Below are 7890 nucleotides of genomic sequence, written 5' to 3' on the forward strand. Positions count from 1 at the left end.
GGGGCAAGTAGTTTTGGCGCGAAACAGACGCGGGCCCGCCGAGTCAGCGAGACGGGCGCTTCGTCGCCCTCATCGCCTCAGTTCCCGCGGGAATCAATGCCAAGGCTGCCGCTGCCGGTCAGCCTTGCCATTGATTCCTCACGGGTGGTGCGTCACGGGGCGGCGCGGCGACGCCTCCCCTTCCGCCACGCGTACACACGAGCCCGCCTATTTAAGCCACCGGCCTCCCTCGCTTCTGGCCACACCAGCCTAGACGCCGAGCTCTCCCTCTCCAGCACGCCGCCGCCGAGCCCTCCATCTCCCCGTACGCTGCCGCCGAGCCCTTCCTCCTCCCATATCTCCCTCTCCCGATGGCTGCATGTTTCCCCGGCGACTCTGCGGCGGCCAATGGCTTCGGCCGCCGCTCGCTCAACGAACATGAGTCTTGGCTCCTGTTCGTGGCCAACATCCCGGCGCCGCCGGACATGCGCGCCGGGCCGACGGGGTGGAGGTTGAGCAATGGGCGAGTGTCCGTTCCCCCGTTGCCCGACGCCGCGGCGCCCCCACTACTTCGCCGCCGAGGTCGAGCTCGTGCGTGCCTCCCTCACCGATGAGCAGCTCGCCCTCCCCCAGTACGAAGCCGACAACCATGCGGCGTGGGCGGACTACTTCGTGCGCCATCAGGAGCAGCGGCTAGCGTCCACCAACGGGGCGCCGGTGGTGGGCGGCACGAAGAACAGCGAGGGGCGCCACGTGTGGTGGGGCTTCCCCGGCCACACGCTGGAGGGCCTGCTTTCGCACCTCGAGGGCGGCAACAACCTGTCGTTGGCATACCCCCCGGCGGCCCGGGCCCAGCGCCAACGCGTCGGGCAATGGTTGTGCAGGAGGTTCGTCACCCCCTCGTCTTCTTCCTCGCACTCCTCGTCGCGAGCTTCTTCCCAATCCTCTGGATCTCTAGCGCTGCTCGGCGTCAAGGTGGAGCCCGCGGCGGAGACGCCGCTCAGCCGGCGCACTCGCAGCGCCGGCATCGTCATCAACGAGGGCGGCTGGCGCGCCTCCTTGTCGGCTCCTCCATGCTTCGTCAAGCCGAAGACGGAGCCGGGGCTCGCGCCGGTGAAAACGGAGCCGGGGCTCCCCGCCGTGAAGACGGAGCTCGGCGACGCTGAGCTCGACGACTACGTGGCCCTGAAATGGGCGCGCAAGGATTTCGTGAGGATGGAGCGGGAGCGCCAGATCGCCGCCATGCGACGCTTCGAGCAGCGCCGCCGGGGCCGTGAAGAAGGAGGAGTCGTCGTCCTCGATGATAGCGACGAGGAAGACGACGCGCCGCCGCCACTAGTCCGCTACGGCGACGTCGGGCAGGGGTCCAACAGGGGCGACCGCGTCAAGGAGGAGAAGGCCGACAACAGTGGGCGGCGACGATGGCGGCGACGACGGCGACTACTCCGCTTTTAGTGACTTCTTTTTTTAGTTTATGTTTGTAAACGCGTCGCGAAACAATATATGCCAAAGTTTGCCAAAATTTAGACGTGTTTTAACCGAATTTCGCCGAACTTGTTGAATTTTAAAAAAATCAGACGCGTCTGGGGGCGCGCCTGGGGCCAACAACTGGGGGGCCAACTCGCCCCCAGGCCCTGTTTTTGCGCCGGCTCGCCCCCAGGCGGCGATTTTAGGCGCCCCTTGGGGGCCAACGGCTGGAGATGCTCTAAGCGTGTGACCACTTTTCTTTATCCGGCTCGTGACTAAGCAAGAATTCTTCCCCCCCTTTGTTCTTCTCCAAAGTCTTGAGGAGTTTATCATATCGGCTTTTGAATGTGTCGGTGTTGAATGCAACGCAAACAAGGGTAAGGTCTTTGCAAAACTCCTTGCTCTTGCATGCCCGGTAAAAGTTTGGAACAAAGTGTCTCATGCATCAACGGTGTTTAAGCTTTGGAAGACCGACTAGTAGAAAAAGGGCCTAATGTGAAGCACATTAGTCCCGGTTTGTATCAAAACTGGCACTAATGTGACCATTAGTGCCGGTTCCAACGGCTAGGCGGGCGGAGCTCATTAGTACCGGTTCATGGTGAACCTTTAGCACCGGTTCGTGCCACGAACCGATACTAAAGGGTGTGGTGGCAGGATGTTGTCAGACTGGGGTCCCTCCAGCACCTTTAGTACCGGTTCTTGTCACTAACCGGTACTATAGGTCATCCTGCATATAAACCCTTCGTCCAGCTCGCTCTGTTCTCCCCCCTTTCCCCTCTCCTCCTCTCTGTTCTTCCTCTCTTCCCCTCGATCTCATCACACATTTTGCCTAAATTTTGTCAAGATTTGAACGCCCCCATCCATTCAAGTGACCACAAAGGTTAGCAAGTTTGTCCTTTCATATCTCATTGCTAGATTAGCTCTTGTAATGCTTTATATAGTGATTAATTTGTGGGTTTTTGTAATTTGGGAGGAATTATATGTGGTACTTTATTTGATTTATATGCAATTTGAGCTTAAAATAACTCTTAGTTTGCATATGTAGGTGTGGTTTACTTAGTGCCTTCCCGTCTCCGCCGTAACCACCGTCGATCGTTCACACCAACCCATCGCCGGCACCACCTTGTGGTGAGCCTCTTGTTCTTATCTTTTTTATATAAAGAAAATCATGTTTGTGTGATTTAGATATATAGTTACTTGTATAATTATCTTACTCGTACGTTGTTTGTTATACATAGTGCCATGGTTTTGATATCCGTCCCCGTCGGCCCTCGTCCGTGTTATGATTCGGATGTGGTATATTCTCTTTTAGAACTATTTGTTGCATTTCGTGTTTATGACAAATTGTGCCCATCAAGTTGACATAGATATTTTTATCTAGGAGGTATGTGAACCGGAAATTCCAACCGACCCTATTGTCGAGAGGTTAAATTTAGTTGAAAGAGAAAATGAGTATTTGAAAGAAAAATTGAAAAGAATTGAGGGGGAGAAGACGGAATTGGAGTTGCATGTTGCCGATGTCATCGATGATCACAAGATCAAGATGGAGAAAATGCGGTTGAAGAGTAGAAAGATTAGAAAATATGCCATTGATAGTGTGGCTTGGTATCATATGCTGTTGGATCAATTGTTACCTTAGTTGCGATCTTGATCGCATTTGTTGTTGCATTTAAATTCTTTAGCTAGAGAGTTATTTGTATATTGCATTTAAGTGTTGTATGAACTTTATGTATGAACTTGTATTAATTTCATCTATTCGGTGGTGTGTAATAAAGATGCGCCGGCAATGGATGTACGATGACCGATGCTCTCCCCAGTTCATGGATGGCGTGCATACTTTTATGATTGCGGCTTAGGCAAACAAGCGGACGGATGGTTTTATGCCTTGTCCATGTGCTGGTTGTAAGAATGGTCACAATTACTCTAACTCAAGAACCATTCACGTCCACCTGTTTGAGTCCGGTTTCATGCCCCACTATAATGTTTGGACCAAGCACGGAGAAAGAGGAGTTATAATGGAAGACAATGAAGAAGAAGAGGACAACGATAGCTATCCTGGACGTGGGTTCCCGGAATACGATGATACAACAATGGGGGAAGAAGCTGAGCCGGCCATGCGGGAAGAAGCTGAAGAAGAGGCATCAGATGAGCCCCCTGATGATCTAGGTCGGGCCATTGCCGATGCAAAGAAAAACTGCGCAAGTGAAAAGGAGAAGAAGAAGTTGCAGCGCATGTTAGAGGATTACAAGAAATTGTTGTACCCGAATTGCGAAGGTGACAAGAAAAAGCTGGGCACCACACTAGAATTGCTGCAATGGAAGGCAGAGAATGGTCTATCTGACAAGGGATTTGGAAAGTTGCTGGTAATGATAAAGAATAGGGCCATTTGCATTTCTATCCCTAACTCGAACCACCTACTCAGATTTACCCCTAATTTTAAAGTGTGCTCAAATTTGCATCTCTACCGTTAGTTGCACTTATAAAAATGTCATTCCATTCTGTTTCCGTCCAGTCAAACCTGTTTGACCGGTATCTGGCTGTTTCTTTGACATTTCTACCCTTGTCTCCTTGTGTCACTTACTGGTGGGATCCACTCTAAAAAAATAAAACCGAAAAACCCTTTAGCTCACCCCCTCTCTCACACAGTTATATGTGGGTCCAAAGTAGAAAAAGGAAAAAAAAGAAAATGACTATTCAAAGTAGATGTTGGGCCCACATGTCATTTGCTTACCAATATTTCTTGCAATATATTGTTTTAATTAAGCCATGGTCAAAGTGGCTAGTGGGGCTACTGTGCTTACTGTTATCCAAAATAGCGGTTAAGTATGCCACTGGGGCCATGTGGCAGTAGCTTAGGATGGCTGTTAGCAGGGTAATTAACACTTAATTAAAGACCTCACCGGAGATTAGTTCCCGGCGACCAAAATCCACGACGGAGGCTCACAGGGAGGACCCGGGGACGGCCGCTGAGGTGTGGGGTAGCTAACGTTTCCTCTCCCTCATCCAGGGTTGCTAGCTGGAGTGCGCAGGGTGGCTGGAATCGCCGGGACGAACGAGGCCAGTGGCGGCGCTGCCACTGGCACGACGGGGATAGGGTCGTGTCTTGCCGGCGAGCTCACGGACGGGCGCGCTAGCTTCCTGGATGCGCTAGGAGCACGGAAGGGGGCTTCACTGGGACGAGTCAAGACAACATCATCGGGAAAGAGCACGCCGGCGGCGACAGTGGACTACTACGGTGATAGACTTGCTATGGCGCAAAAATGAACTGTAAAGGAGAGGGGAGAGAAGGTGGGTATGCAGCAGGGCTGTAGGTGTGCTCATCAGGAGAGGGGAGAGGGGAGAGGTCACGAATCGACGCCGGCGGTCTTCGGTCGGAGGCGATGAAGCCGAGGTCGATTTGCTTGGCCTGGGCTGTCCTAGGTCGAGTTCTTCGGTGGATTGGTAGAACGCATAGCGGCGGACGTCGGAGACACGGAGGGGCGGTGAGTTTTGGTCGCTGGCCGTGCTAATGGCGATGGTGGAGAACACATGCTCTCTGGTGCGGGGGTGCCGTGCACGAGATTGAAGATAACCTCGGCTGGGTTGGCTGGGCTGGAATAAGCCTGCTTGCTACAGCATCATGGCCCAATTGCTACAGTGCTCTTTCCTATTTCTTCTGTTTCCTAGACTAAAAAATACACAGGGGCAAAAATGTCAAATAAACGGCCAGATACCAGTCAAACAGCTTTGACTTGACGGAAACGGCACGGAAGGGCATTTTTATAAGTGCAACTAACGGGAGAAGGGCAAATTTGAGCAGACTTTGAAATTAATGGCAAATTTGAGTAGTGGGTTCAAGTTAGGGACACAGATGTGTAATAAAGATGCACCGGCAATGGATGTACGATGACCGATGCTCTCCCCAGTTTATTGATGGCGTGCATACTTTTCTGATTGCGGCTTAGGCAAACAAGCGGACGGATGGTTTTATGCCTTGTCGATGTGCTGGTTATAAGAATGGTCACAATTACTCTAACTCAAGAACCATTCACGTCCACCTGTTTGAGTCCGGTTTCATGCCCCACTATAATGTTTGGACCAAGCACGGAGAAAGAGGGGTTATAATGGAAGACAATGAAGAAGAAGAGGACAACGATAGTTATCCTGGGCATGGGTTCCCGGAATACGATGATACAACAATGGGGGAAGAAGCTGAGCCGGCCATGCGGGAAGAAGCTGAAGAAGAGGCATCAGATGAGCCCCCTGATGATCTAGGTCGGGCCATTGCCGATGCAAAGAGAAACTGCGCAAGTGAAAAGGAGAAGAAGAAGTTGCAGCGCATGTTAGAGGATTACAAGAAAGTGTTGTACCCGAATTGCGAAGGTGACAAGAAAAAGTTGGGCACCACACTGGAATTGCTGCAATGGAAGGCAGAGAATGGTCTATCTGACAAGGGATTTGGAAAGTTGCTGGTAATGATAAAGAATATGCTTCCAAAGGACAACGAATTGCCCGAGAGTATGTACGAAGCGAAGAAGGCTTTCTGCCCTCTAGGTTTAGAGGTGCAGAAGATACATGCATGCCCTAATGACTGCATCCTCTGCCGCGGTGAGTACGAGGATTTGAACGCGTGCCCGATATGCGGTGCATTGCGTTATAAGATCAACCGCGATGACCCTGGTGATGTCGAGGGCGAGCGCCCCAGGAAGAAGATTCCTGCGAAGGTGATGTGGTATGCTCCTATAATACCATGGTTGAAACGTTTGTTCCAAAATAAAGAGCATGCCAAGGCGATGCGATGGCACCGAGAAGACCGTAAGAAAGACGGAATGTTGAGAGTACCCGCTGACGGGTCGTAGTGGAGAAAGATCGAGAGAAAGTACAGGGAGGAGTTTGTAGGTGACCCAAGGAACGTATGGTTTGGTCTAATCGCAGATGGCATTAATCCTTTTGGGGAGCAGAGCAGCAACCATAGCACATGGTCTGTGACTCTATGTTTGTATAACCTTCCTCCTTGGTTGTGCATGAAGTGGAAGTTTATTATGATGCCAGTGCTCATCCAAGGCCCTAAGCAACCCGACAACGACATTGATGTGTACCTAAGGTCATTAGTTGAAGAACTATTACAGCTGTGGAGTGGAAAAGGTGTACGTGCGTGGGATGAGCACAAACAGGAAGAATTTGACCTAAAGGCGTTGATGTTCATGACCATCAATGATTGGCCTGCTCTCAGTAACCTTTCAGGACAAACAAACAAGGGATACCGCGAATGCACGCACTGTTTGGATGATACCGACAACATATATTTGGATAGTTGTAGGAAGAATGTGTACCTGGGACATCATAGATTTCTTCCGAGCAGGCATCCCGTAAGAAAGAAAGGCAAGCATTTCAAAGGTGAGGCGGATCACCGGAGGAAGCCTTGCGACCGTACTGGTGCTGATGTACATGATATGGTCAAGGATTTGAAGGTAATCTTTGGAAAGGGTCCTAACGGACAACCTGTTCCGAAGGACGCTTATGGACGCGCACCCATGTGGAAGAAGAAATCTATATTTTGGGACCTTCCCTATTGGAAAGACCTAGAGGTCCGCTCCGCAATCGACGTGATGCATGTGACAAAGAATCTTCACGTGACCCTGCTTGGCTTCTTGGGCGTGTATGGGAAGACAAAAGATACACCAGAGGCACTGGAGGACCAGCAACGCATGCACGGAAAAGATGACATACATCAGGGTCAGGCCAGCTACGCTCTTACCAAAGAAGAGAAGGAAATCTTCTTTGAATGTCTGCTCAGCATGAAGGTACCGTCTGGCTTCTCGTCGAATATAAAGGGAATAATAAATATGGCAGAGAAAAAGTTCCAGAACCTAAAGTCTCATGACTGCCACGTGATTATGACGCAACTGCTTCCGGTTGCATTGAGGAGGCTTCTACCGGAAAATGTTCGATTAGCCATTGTGAATCTATGTGCATTCCTCAATGCAATCTCTCAGAAGGTAATCGATCCAAAAATCATACCAAGGTTACAGAGTGATTTGGTGCAATGTCTTGTCAGTTTCGAGTTGGTGTTCCCATCATCCTTCTTCAACATCATGACGCACGTCCTAGTTCACCTTCGCGAAGAGATTAACGTTTTGGGTCATGTATTTCTACACAATATGTTCCCCTTTGAGAGGTTCATGGGAGTCTTAAAAAATATGTTCATAACCGTGCTAGGCCAGAAGGAAGCATCTCGAAGGGCCATGAAAATGAGGAGGTCATTGAGTTTTGTATTGACTTTATTCCTGACCTTAAGCCGATTGGTGTTCCTGAATCGCGGCATAAGGGCAGACTGGATGGAAAGACACGCTAGGAGGGGATCAAATAATATGTATGGACGGACATTCTCTCACTGAAGCACACTACACAGTTCTACAGAATTCCGCCTTGGTGGCTCCGTATATGGAGGAACACAAGAATTTT

Source organism: Triticum dicoccoides, chromosome 6B, assembly GCF_002162155.2.
Source record: "Triticum dicoccoides isolate Atlit2015 ecotype Zavitan chromosome 6B, WEW_v2.0, whole genome shotgun sequence".
Classification (NCBI taxonomy): domain Eukaryota; kingdom Viridiplantae; phylum Streptophyta; class Magnoliopsida; order Poales; family Poaceae; genus Triticum; species Triticum dicoccoides.